At 38.5% G+C, this 13,569-nt stretch overlaps 1 long non-coding RNA gene across 1 annotated transcript in view; it reads right to left on the minus strand.

Moving 5' to 3' along the window:
* LOC139439874 (uncharacterized) overlaps positions 1-13,569 on the minus strand; it is a 64,551-nt gene that overhangs the window by 49,931 nt on the left and 1,051 nt on the right. The window lies entirely within an intron of this gene.

Below are 13,569 nucleotides of genomic sequence, written 5' to 3' on the forward strand. Positions count from 1 at the left end.
AAAAACAAGCAAACAAAACAACCCAAAGATAATTTGTCAAATCCCTTATAATCACAGAAAGCATTACTAGGAATATAATCCAAAAAATTATAAAATCCAAAATATTACTTTCTGGAAAGAATCTTCAACTATATACTTGGAGAGCTTTTTCCTCTCCAAAGGCTAGGATCCTAGGTTGAGGGTCCCAGCGTAATATGTGCGATTAAATGTAAGGATCAGAAAGGCTCTGAGCTGGAAAAGTCAACTTAGAAGGCAGGGTGGACTAGGAAAGGACTCTGATGCTGTGTGAATGAGGTATCCTTTTGTTTTAGTTTGCAAAAGCTGCTGGTAATGGGAATTTATTAGGTTAAAAGCTTACAGTTCTGAGGCTGTGAACATGTCCAAATCAAGGCATCATCAGAGATGCTGTCTCGCCAAAGGTCAGCTGCTGGCGATCTTGGACCCCTTCAACGTGGCAAGACACACGGAGGCAACTGTTTCTCTTTCAGGTCTTGTTGCTTCAGCCTCTGGTTGCTCTGTCTGTGGCTTCCTTTCTCCTGGGTTCCTCTCTGAGCTCCTAGATTCCTTCTCACTGTCTCTATGGCTTTTTCTCTGTGTCTGCAGCTTTTTAGTCCGCTGTTTAAAAAGGACTCCAGTAAAAGGATTAGGACCCACCCTGAGTTCCGCAATCTAATCGAAGGCCCTTAAAAGAAGCAATCTAAGGTCAACCACCACACCATGGAGCCTAGAATGTCTACAACTGAAAGCAGGAGGAGTGCATCCAGTATCCATGTGGAATCTAAGCCCCCACTTGACATAGATGTGCAATGGACACAACCAATCCAATGTCCACAGAGAAAATGTGGAATGGGTGTGGGAAGGGTAGCCATGGTGGCTGCTGGGTTTGGGGAATGGGAGGAAGAGATGAGATGTGGAGGCGTTTTCGGGACGTGGAGTTGTCCTGGGTGGTGCTTCACGGACAATTAAGGGACATTGTAGATCCCCCCAGGGCCCACTGGATGGAATGTGAGAGAGTCTGGGCTATGATGTGGACCATTGACTACGGGGTGCAGTGATGTTCAGAGATGTACTTACAGGGTGCAATGAATGTGTCACGATGATGGGAGAGAGTGTTGCTGTGGGGGGAGTGGGGGGTGGGGGCGGTGGGGTTGATTGGGACCTCATTTTTTTAATGTAATTTTTAAAAATAAATATATAATTTTAATTAAAAAAAAAAAAGAAGCAATCTAATCAAAAGGTCTCAAATGAATCTAACCAAAAGGTCTCACATGCAAATATGTTTACATGCACAGGAATGGTTAGCTTAAGAACATAATGTTCTGCGGTCCACAGAAGACTCAAACCAGCACACTTCTGCTCTTTCATTTTAATTTTGCAAAATGAAAAAAATTCAGAAACATACTACAAAAACTACCCATGTACTTAGTAACAAAACTAACAATTGTTAGTGTTATGTCATATTTTTTCTTTTAAAAAAACAATCAAATATTACAGATAAAGAAGTTCTCCTTGTTCACACCCCTAGCTTGATACCCACCACAACAGGCAAACAATATCATGAATTTAAAATAGCCAGACACCCAATCTGAATCTTGGAGACTTTCCCCTCTCCTCCTCCCTCTATAAAAGCTTCTTTCACAGAGGTTCCTACTTTTTCTTCCATTGTCTTTACTATCATTGCTACCCTTTATTAAATACTACTATATACCAAGAAATGTCTTAAGTTCTACAGCAGTTTGATATAATTGATGAATTTCAGAAAGAAATATTGGATTATGCTTGTAATCTGATCTGTACCTGGGCATGAATGAATTATGATTAGGGTGTTGAGTCCACACCCCTTGGTGGGTGGAGACTCATAGATAAAAGGTATGGTGAAGAATAGAGTTGAGGGTTTTGAATGTTGGAGTTTTGATGTTGGAGTTTGATGCTGAAGACTTAAACTAGAGCCCTGGGAAGTCAGTATGCAGAGGAAAGAGAAGCCAGCCCCAGGAAGGAAGGAACCTTGAAGCCAGAGTAAAGCAAGCCCCAGGAATGTAGGAACCCAGGAAGCCTGAACCCTCACAGATGTCGGCAGCCATCTTGCTCCAAATAGACTTTGGTGAGGGAAGTAACTTATGCTTTATGGCCTGGTTTCTGTAAGCTCCTACCCCAAATAAATACCCTTTATAAAAACCAACCAGTTTTTGGTATTTTGCATCAGCACCTGTTTGGCTAATACAAAGTTCTTTATTTCTAATTCTTACAGTAACCATATGAGAAAGATACTGCTACCCCTATTTTTCAGATGAGGAAACTGATGTTTAGAAGATAATTAGGTTGCCCCCAAACAAACAGTAAATGGTAAAGTAATATTTGGATTTAAGTCAATATACCTGTTTCCAAAGCCCATATAATTAACTACTATAATACAGCATTCCCCTTCCACTCTTAGAATGATTTTCTCTTCCTCAGTCATCCTTCTCCTTATTGGTAACATTCCTAAACTCTATATTCTGCAAACATCTGGGTCAAATCAACCATGATTGTCACCATGACTCTGTGCTAATTTATGGATAGTGTAATTTCAACCAAATCCCCCTACTGGGCTTAGCCTAATAGGTCCTGAAGCTTCAGGAGCTTCTGACCTCTCAGATAAAAGGCCTCTGGATCAAATGGGTGTCCTGTTAGGATAGCTTCCTATCTCAGGGTTACCCATGCTAAATAGCTTTTCCTATTCAAATAGCAGCACAATTTGAGAGATTCTAGACTTGTCCATCACCTCATTTAGGGCAGCATTTATCCAGCTGGATTCCTTATGGAGAGCTTCAAATCTTCTTGGCAAAGTAGGAGCCAATATTCATTGGCATCAAGCAATCTCTACATTCTTGGGCAACTAATACTAAGGGCTCAGACATGCTAGCTAGCAAGATGGAGTCAACAACCTTGATCACAGTCAGAAATGAGAGACCTTGATTATATAGCCTCATATAAAAACTGACTCAAATGGATAATCAACAGAAAGGGGCTGACAGAAGACAATGTAAACTCCTGGTTTTTAACCAGCCAACTATATTAATAGGTACATAATAACCATTCAAGTAATGAGTTGAAAATTATGACATATACCATACACTTTCAGATACAAAGACTCTTTCAATTGACCCTTCTCACCTTTCTCTGAGAAGCAAAATATATGGACTCCTTCTGTAAATGAACAGAGTTAAAGTGAAACCAAAAAAAAACCTTAATTTGGTAAATCATGAAAAGAACCATATTTATTCCCTTACAATAAAGGGTAGGAGGAATAGTTAGAGAGCTGTAAATGTTACAGTCTTTGGATCTACAACCATTTCTAATATGCCTATAAAATCATGAAATAGAACATATTTATTTCCTGAAAAATAAAAAACTCAGGAGACAAGTAGTTTTCAAAGTTGAGGGCCCTAAAATTCTACCTTAATAAAATGGAAATAGACACTTTTTCATTTTATTTAATTTACATATACCTGACCAAATTTAATTTTACATAAATGCTTAAATGATAATGCCATGCATTTTTTGTTTCTTTTCCATTTGACTTAGCTCCCCTTCTAAAAGCAGCCCCTGTGAGGAAGAACACTGCTTGCCTCTATTGCCTTATTATTAAAGAAAATTCTGTTTTGCCTTTCCTCTTTTACATTTAACAAATTTTAACTTTTGAGACTTTCTCTTTCTTAAAATAATAAATAACAAAACAGAAACGTAGAGTTCGGAAAGATGGTGTTGAAGTAGGTAGGCAGAGTTCAATCCTTTCACAAAAAACAATGGAGGAAAGGCAGGGGGCTACCTGAGGGAGCTGTTTGGGGATCTGTGGAACAGGGAAGTGCTACACATCATCCTGGAGGAAGAGGGACAGAGAGACAACGAGCCCAAAGGAAAACCACAACTATTAGGATATAGAATAAGAGGAACCAAGTGTCAAAAAGGAACCTTACCCCCCCCCCCCACACACACACAATAACAACAAAATAAAACCCTAGAGTAGAAAGAGAAGCCAACCAACTGAATAAGACCACTGAGATAAACAGATGCCTACAAACCAACAAAAATTACAAGAAACAGGAAGACATGGCCCAGAGTAATGGACAAACTGAAAAACAGGAGGGTGTGCAGAATGTGGAACAACTAATCAAGGCTGTCCAAAATATCATGAATAAGCTTAATGAAGTCAAGTAAGAAATAAAAGATATTAAGAAGACACTAAAGGAACATACTGAAGAAATCATAAACATACAAAAAAGATTAACAGATCTGATGGTGATGGTGATGAAAGGGACAATGCAAGAAATAAAAAATATGCTGGAAGCACATAACAGCATATTTGAACAGAGAGAGGAAAGAATCAGTAACATTGAAGACAGTACATCTGAAATCAGACAGATAGAACAGATGGATAAAAAGAGAAAATACTCAGCAGGGACTCAGGGATTTGAATGACAACATGAAAGGTACCAACATACAATTATAGACATCCAAGAGGAAGAAGAAAAGGGAAAGGGGGCAGAAGGAGTGTTGGATGAAATAATGCTGAAAGATACCCAAATCTTTTGAGAGACATGGACATACATGTCCAGAAAGCATACTGTACTACAAACAGTATAAATCCTAACAGGCGTGCCCTGAGACATATAGTTATCAAATTGTCCAATGCTCAGGACAAAGAGAGAGTACTGAAAGAAGCAAGAGAAAAGAGATCTATCACATACAAGGGAAGCTCAATAAGATTAAGTGCTGATTTCTCATATGAAACCATGGAGGAAAGGAGGCCATCATAAGACATAGTTAAGTTGCTAAAAAAAAAAAAAAAATTGTCAGCCAAGAATTCCAGCAAACCTGGCATTCAAAAATGAGGGAGAGCTCAAAATATTCATAGGTAAACAGAAATTAAGAGAGTCTGTCAACAAGGACCCTGCCCTTCAAGAAATACTAAAGGGCATTCTCCAGGTTGAAAGGAAAAAAACAGGAGAGAAATGGTTGAAGGAGAGTGTAGGAAGGAAGATTATTAGTAAGAATAATTAAAAACATATAAGAGAAATACAAACAACATATGACATATACAAACCTGAAGAAAATATGTCTAATGTAAGTAATGCCTTGACAATAATAACATTGAATGTTAATGGATTAAACTCTCCAATGAAGAGACACAAGTTGGCAGAATGGATAAGGAAATATGACCCATCTATATGTTGTCTACAAGAAGCTCACGTTAGATCCAGGGATGCAAGGAGGTTGCCAGTGAATGGTTGGAAAATGATTTTACATACAAACAATAACCAAAAATGCGTGGGAGTAGCTATATTAATATAGGACAAAATAGACTTTAAATGCGAAACTCTTGTAAGAGACAAACAAAGACATTACACATTAATAAAATAGGTCATTTATCAAGAAGAAAAAAAAATCACAAACCAGGGCACCTCAAAATATATGAGGCCCAAACTGGAAAAACTAAGTGAATAAATAGATACCTCTATAATTATAATGGGGGACTTTAATACACCATTATTTCCATTAGACAGAACATTTCAACAGGGCATCAATAAGAAAGAGACCTTGACTAATACATTAGAAGATCTAGACCTAATAGACATATACAGAACATTACACCCAAATAGAGTGGGATATACATTCTTCTTGAGTGCATATGGATAATTCTCCAGGATAGACCACATGCTAGGCCACAGAACAACTCTCAATGAATTAAAAAAGATTGAAATTATCCAAAGTAATTTCTCTGACCACAATGGAATGAAGCTGGAAATCAGTAAGAGGCAGAGAACCAGATTAGGAACAAAGATATGGAAGTTAAGCAACATATTCTTAGACAAAAATCAGTAGATCAAGGAGAAAATTGCAAAAGAAATCACTAACTACCTTAAAACAAATGAAATTGAGAATACAATGTATCAAAACCTATGGGAGTCAGCAAAAGCAGTGCTGAGAGGGAAATTTATAGCCATAAATGACTAGATTAAAAAAGAAAAGGCTAAAATTAAAGACCTAACTGCACACCAGGAGGAATTAGAAAAAGAACAATAAACTAATCCCAAAGCAAATAGAAAAAAAGAAATAACATTGATTAGAGCAGAGCTAAATGAAATTTGAAATAAGAAAACACCAGAAAACCAAACGATGATTCTTTGAGATGATTAATAAAATTGACAAACCCTTAGCTAGACTAGCAAAGAAAAAAAAAAGAGAAGATGCAAATATATACAAATAAGAAATGAGGAAGGGGGAAGGGGATATCACCACTGATCCCACAGAAATAAAGAGTATTATAAGAAGATAATTTGAAAAATTGGATGCCAACAAGATGGATAACATAGATGCAATGGGCAAATTTCTAGAAACACACATGCAGCCTACTTTGATGAAAGAAGAAATCGATGAACTCAACAGACCAATCACAAGTAATGAGATTGAATTGGTCATTAAAAGCTCCTAACCTAGAAGAACTCAGGATCAGATGGCGTCACAGGTGAAATCTACTGATTATCCTAGAAAAAACTAACACAATTCTGCTTAAACTCTTAAAAAATAGAAGTAGAGGGAGCATTGCCTAACTCATTCCATGATGCCAAAATCACCCTAATACCAAGAAAGGAAAGGAAAATTACAGACTAATCTCTCTAATGAATCTGGATGCTAAAATGCTCAACAAAATACTTGCTAATTGTATTCAAAGACATATCAAATGAATTATAAACCATGAGCAAGTGGGTTTTATCCCTAGTGTGCAAGGATGGTTCAACTTAAGAAAAAAAATTTTTTTTCAAATTCAACTCAATTTATTCATTTTTTAAAAAGATATTAAAAAAATATGAGGTCCCCATTCACCCCCACCCCACCACTCCCCCCCCAATAACACTCTCCCCCATCATCATGTCATATCCATTGCATCTGGTGAGTACATCTCTGGGCATTGCTGCACCTCATGTCCCGTGTTCCACACCATAGCCCACACTTTCCCAAGTTCCATCCAGTGGGCCATGGGAGGACATACAACATCGGCAGTTGTCCCTGGGGCACCACCCAGGACAACTCCAAGTCCCGAGGATGCCTCCACATCTCTTCTCTTCCTCCCCTTCCCTGCACCCAGCAGCCACCATGGCCACTTTTTCCACATCGATGCCACATTTTCTTGATTATTAACCACAATAGTTCATGAATAGAATATCATTAAGTCCACTCTGATCCTTACTGTATTCCTCCTTCCTGTGGACCTTGGCTTGGTTGTGTCCATTCCACATCTATGTCAAGAGGGGGTTTAGATTCCACATGGATATTGGATGTAATCCTCCTGCTTTGAGTTGTAGGCACTCTAGGCTCCATGGTGTGTTGGTTGACATTCTTCAACTCCATGTTAGCTGAGTGGAGTAAGTCCAATAGATCAGAGTGTAGGAGCTGAAGTCTGTTGAGGCTCAGGGCCTGGCTATCATATTGTCAGTCCAGAGATTCAAATCCCCTAGATATATCTTAAGCCCCAACATAAGAAAATTAATCATTGTAATACACCACATTAACAGATTGAAAGAAAAAAAATCACATAATCATCTCTATTCATGCAGAAAATCATGACAAAATACAGCACACTTTCTTGATAAAGACACTTAAAAATAGGAATAAAAGGAAACTTCGTCAACATAATAAAGGATATCTATGAAAAATCCATAGCTAGCATCATATTCAATGGTGAAATGCTAAAGGCTTTCCCTCTAAGATCTGGAACAAGACAAGGATGCCCACTGTCACTGCTCTTATTTAATATTGTTAGAAGTACTTGTTTGAGCACTTAGGCAAGGAAAAGATATAAAAGGCATTCAAATTGGAAAGGAAGAAGTAAAAATTTCAATGTATGTAGATGACATGATCCTATACACAGAAAGCCCTGAGAAATCTGCAACAAAGCTTCTAGAACTGATAAACGAGTTCAGTAAAGTGGTAGGATATAAGATTAAGATGCAAAAATCAGTAGCATTTCTGTACACCAATGAGCAATCTGAGGAGGAAATCAAGAAAAAAATTCCATTTACAATAGCAACTAAAAGAATCAAATACCTAGGAATAAACTTAACTAAAGATGTATAGGATTGTATGCAGAAAACTACACAACACTGTGAAAGGAACTCAAAGAAGACCTATATAAATGGAAGAATATTCCATGTTGATGAACTGGACGACTAAACATTAAGATGTCTGTCCTACCCAAATTGATTTACAGATTGAACATAATCCTAGTAAAAATTACAAGAGCACTTTTTTTTAAAAAGATTTTTTTATTTTTTACTTATTTCTCTCCCTTCCCCCCCCCCCCCCCCCAGGTTGTCTGCTCTCTTTGTCCACTCACTGTGTGTTCTTCTGTGACCTCTTCTTCTCGGTGGCACCGAGAATCTGTGTTTCTTTTTTTTGTTGCGTCATCTTGTGTCAGCTCTCCATGTGTGTGGCACCTTTCTCGGGCAGGCTGCACTTTCTTTCATGCTGGGTGGTTCTCCTTACGGGGCGCACTCCTGTGTGTGGGGCTTCTCAGTGTAAAGTTTATGTAAAGCATGGAGCTTTCAGTGTAAAGTTTATGAAACCATTTCGTACTATGAGATCTTGAAGATGCTTCCCTAAATTATCTTCTAGGAGCTTTATGTTGTTAGTTTTTATATTTATATCTTTGATCCATCTTGAGTTAATTTTTGTATAGAACATGAGATGGTAATCCTCTCTCTCTCTCTTTTTTTTTTTTTAATACGGATATTCAGTTCTCCAAGCACCAGTTGCTGAAGAGGCCATTCTGTCCCAGTTCAGTGGGCTTGGTGGCCTTGTCGAATATCAGTTGGTCGTATATATGAAGATCTATATCAGAACTCTCAATTCTGTTCCATTGGTCAATATATCTGTCCTTGTGCCAATACTATGCAGTTTTGATAACTGTAGCTTTGTAGTATGTTTTAAAGCCAGGTAGTGCGATTCCTCTAATTTTGTTTTTCTTTTCCAAATTTCTTTGGCTAATCAGTGCCCCTTGACCCTTCCAAATAAATTTCAAAATTAGTTTTTCCAATTCATTAAAAAGTGCTCTTGTAGGGAATCAGACTTGGTCCAATGGATAGGGCGTCCGCCTACCACATGGGAGGTCTATGGTTCAAACCCTGGGCCTCCTTGACCCGTGTGCAGTTGACCCATACACAGTGCTGATGTGCACAAGGAGTGCCCTGCCACGCGGGGGTGTCCCCCGTGTAGAGGAGCCCCATGTGCAAGGTATGCGCCCCATCAAGAGAGCTGCCCAGCGTGAAAAAGTGCAGCCTGCCCAAAACAGGTGCCGCACACATGGAAAGCTGACACAACAAGATACGCAACAAAAACACAGATTCCCGGTGCTGCTGATTAGGATAGAAGTTGTCACAGAAGAACACACAGTGAGTGGACACAGAGAGCAGAAAACCTGGGGGAGGGGGAAAGGAGAGAAATAAATAAATAAATCTTTTTTAAAAATGGGCAAAAGATTTGAATACATACTTCTCAAAAGAAGGAATACAAATGGCTAAAAAGCAAATGAAAATATGCTCAACATCACTATTAGGGAAATGCAAATCTAAACTACAATGAGATATCATCTTACAGGTATTAGACTGGCAGCTATTAAAAAACAGAGGACTACAACTGTTGGAGAGGATGTGGAGGAAAGGGAACGCTTATCCACTGCTGGTGGGAATGTAGAATGGTGCACCCATTGTGGAAGACAGTCTGGGGGTTCTCCGGAAGCTAACTATAGAACTCCCATATGATCCAGCAATCCCACTGCTGGGTATATACCCAGAAGAATTGAAAGCAGGGACATGAACAGATCCATGCACACAAATGTTCACAGTGGCATTATTTACTATTGTCAAAGTTGGAAGCAACCCAAATGTCCATCAACAGATGGATGGATAAGCAAACTGTGGTATAGACATACAATGGACTATTACACAGTTTAAAAAGAAATGCAGTATTAACACACAGGATAACATGGATGAATCTTGAAAACCATAGGTTGAGTAAAGCAAGCCAGGCACTGAAAGACAAATACTCCATGACCTCATTGATATGACTTAATAAAAATGAGCTGATTCACAGAGCTAGAGTCTGGAAGACAGGTTAACAGGAGATAGAAAGGGAGTAGAGGGTGGTGAGCTAATGCCCAATGGGCAAAATCTATGATAAGGTGGAAGTGTGTGGTTGGGCAGTGGTTGGGAATGAGAGTGGTGCAGTGATGTGACTGGTTCCCCTCTGCTGGTCTGTGAGGAGTTGGTTGTGGGGGGGTTGGGTTGGACTATCCATGGAATTGGGGGGGAGGCTTAGAGGAAGAAGCAAGTGAACTCTGGGGTTTTGCAGGTTTGTGGTTAAAACTAAAATGGTAGGAATATTCTTTTAGCAAATAAGGCAGGGGAAGGTTACTGGTGTAGGGTATCGGGTGTGGGGGGATATGCAGGATAAGGTGCACCTAGGCCATGCCTCTATGGAATATCTAAGGTTTCATCTTGTCATAGTACGTTCTGTCAGTGGATAGAGACCCACACAATAAACAAAAAATATTAAACTCCCATCCTGAGGAATCCTGCTATGTTCTCAATTAGAGGGACAAGAAACCCTCAAGAAAATAGGTAGTGCCTAATAAAAGAAAACAGACCAATATGTCAAGCCCTAAATATTATTGTAAGTAACTATGAATCTTTTTCTTCAAAAATTGAAACTTAATGGTTACCATAGGATCTGGGGGGGGGTGGGCAGGAGCGGGAATAGAATACATGGAATGGCATTTTTAGGGCATTAGAATTGCATTATCTTGCAATTACAGATAAGGGTCATTTTAAATTTCATCAAAACCTATAAAAGTGTATAGTGCAAAAGCTAAACCACTGACCATGGTTAGGAGCAATACTTCAATATTTGTACATCAATCGTAACAAATGTATAATCCACATATAAAATGTTATTAATAGGGGAGAGTGGAAAATGGGAAGGGCATTGGTTAAATGGGAATCCCATATATTTTCCATGTGGCTTTTCTGAAACCTAAAACTTCTTTGAAAATAAAATGAAAAAATAAGACACTGGGGAGTATAAGGAAGAAATTGTCACTGTATGTATAAGATAACAGATCTTACAGTGAAGAAGGATATACTATCTAAAATGTTTTTATATTATTTCAATTTTTTAATTTTTAATTTTTGTATTTTATGTTATTTTTAAAAGTATTATTACCATTTCATTTTCTTATTAATTTTATTTGGTTATTTTGTTGGCTTCATTTTGGGAGAGGTTTAGATCACAGAAGGTTCACAACTGTGGCAGGAGAGGATCACTGGTGTGGACTGTTGTTGATGGGAAGATATGTGGAGACAGGTGTACCTGGGGCATTCCTTTAAGGCATATGAATATGATCAAGTGTTTATGGGGTACTGTCTTGGTGGTGGAGACCCACACAATAACCAAAAGAATACTGAATCCCCATCCTGGGGAGTTCTGTTACATTCTCTAATAAAATGACAAGAATCTCTGGAGTACATGGGCAGTAGCTAGTGAAGGAATACAGATCATTACACCAGGCCCTTGATATTGATGATTATACTTATAGACCTTTTCTTGTGAAACTGCAACTTAGCTTAGTATTATATATTGCCTAAGAATTACCCCCTGAAAGCCTCTCCATTGCTCAAAGGTGGCCTCCCTCTAAGCCAAACTCACAAAAATGCACTACCTTCCCCTTCCTGGTGTGGGACATGACTCCCAGGGATGAACCTCACTGGCACTGAGGAATTACTACAGCAACAAGTAGCAATGCATCTGGAAAAAGACCTTGACCCAATGGAAGAAATATTAAATACAAATGAGTTTTTATGTCTAAGAATTTTCAAAGTGAGTTGGGAGGTCATTTCAGAGGTTATGCTTATCCACATCTCAGCAGGATCTCATTGACTGCCACAGTAAACAGTGTTTTAAACATTGGGGCTCCTGAGAGTTCTAGAGACAGCTAGACACTATAAGCAGTGCAGACAAGCTCAAGAATTTGGTATCCTGTCAGTTGGCCTTACTTTGGAATTTACAAGGCCCAGTGTAACAGAGTTAGAATTCATAGTTTCCCTATATATGGCTCTTCTACCCCTTTTATTTGAACCTATAATTAGCACTATACTTGTTGACTCTTTGTCACAAAGACTTAAATCTTTGGTCTGTTCATGTGTTGGTTGAGCCCTGAATCTCAGCAGAGTTGCTGCACCTACTCTCTAGTCCATTGGACTCACCCAGGACAACTAACAAGGACATAATGATGGGCAATGCCCATCTCAAGGAATAGAGTGTCTGCAACTGCAAGCAAGATAGTTCTGTCCATCTGCCCCATGGGATCTAAGTCCCTCTCAGTTTGAAACAGAATGGGCATCACTATTCCCAAATCCTCAAGATTGGGGAATGAACAATGGACTAAAGTTGACTTATTATTATTCTATTATAGACTTGTTTTTATTCTAGCAGTGGAAAACATTTTATCATCAATATAAAGGAAGAGGCCACAGTCATTCCTAGGGGAAGGATAGGGAATAATAGATGTAACATGGGGCATTTTTGGGACATTGGAATTGTCCTGCATGGCATTATAATGACAGATACAGGCCATTATACATTTTGTCATAACCTATAAAATTGTGCAGGGCAGAGTGTAAACTATAATGTAAACTAAAGTCCATGGTTAGTAGCAATGCTTCAATATGTGTTCATTAATTCTAAAAAATGTACCACACTAGTGAAAGATGTTGTTAATGTGGGAAGTATATGTGAGGGGAGGGGTGGGGCACATGGGAATCCCTTGTATTTTTTATGTAACATTTATGTTATCTAAAGCTTCTTTAAAAAAAAACAACAGAAATATGTCTTCTTACTAACAAATACTAGCAAAACAGCATCAAAGAAAATTTTCAAAGGTGTCCCCTAATTCCCCTGCAGCTGGAAGGAGGAAAATCATTCTTCTCTTAAAAGGAGAATATAAATTAAGTAACAACATCAACAGCCAACATTTGATGTTCTTATGTGCCACAAATGCTGAAAAGTACACTGCATGAATTATCCCATCTATTTCTTAACAATCAGGACTAATATTCTACAGTTTGGAAGCCACATCACAGAATAGCCCAACATCAGAACAGCATTCCTCCAGTGTTCGCTCTTGGGAGTTAATTTCTGTGCACTTATATTTTTACTATCATCTCTGTTTACATCAGTCAAGAGTAGGCATTATTATATCTTCATCTTACAGGAGAGAAAACTGAGGCTGAGAAGTTAAATAAATTGTGTACTGAGTAAAATGACAGATTTTAAAGTCAGGTGTGTCAGATAACAAAGCCGAAATTCCTAAACGCTTTTCCATATTGGCTCCCAATGTTCAAGGTAGAGAGGAGTTTATGCACAATAATTTTCAAAATATGGTCTTAGGAATAAGAAATTCAAGGGCTCATTCTGTGATGGGGCCCAGATGGATAAGCTCTGGGCCACCCACCCGGGCTAAATAAAAACTGACTAATT

The sequence above is a fragment of the Dasypus novemcinctus genome, chromosome 10 (genome assembly GCF_030445035.2).
Source record: "Dasypus novemcinctus isolate mDasNov1 chromosome 10, mDasNov1.1.hap2, whole genome shotgun sequence".
Classification (NCBI taxonomy): Eukaryota; Metazoa; Chordata; class Mammalia; order Cingulata; family Dasypodidae; genus Dasypus; species Dasypus novemcinctus.